The sequence below is a fragment of the Perca flavescens genome, chromosome 19 (assembly GCF_004354835.1).
Source record: "Perca flavescens isolate YP-PL-M2 chromosome 19, PFLA_1.0, whole genome shotgun sequence".
NCBI lineage: Eukaryota > Metazoa > Chordata > Actinopteri > Perciformes > Percidae > Perca > Perca flavescens.
Window position 1 is genome coordinate 7,295,310 of NC_041349.1, and position 234 is coordinate 7,295,543.

Genomic DNA, 234 nt, shown 5'->3' on the forward strand with positions numbered 1-234 from the left:
CTCCATCCCTCCCTTCCTTTCCTTTCCTTCCCTTCCCTTCCCTTTCCTTCCCTTCCCTTCCCTTCCCTTCCTTTTCTTCCCTTCACTTCTCTTTCCTTTCCTTTCCTTTCCTTCCTTCCTTCCCTCCCTCCCTCCCTTCCTCCCTTTCCTTTCCTTTTCTTCCCTTCTCTTCTCTTCCCTTCCCTTCCCTTCCCTTCCCTTCCTTTTCTTCCCTTCCCTTTGCTTTCCTTCCTT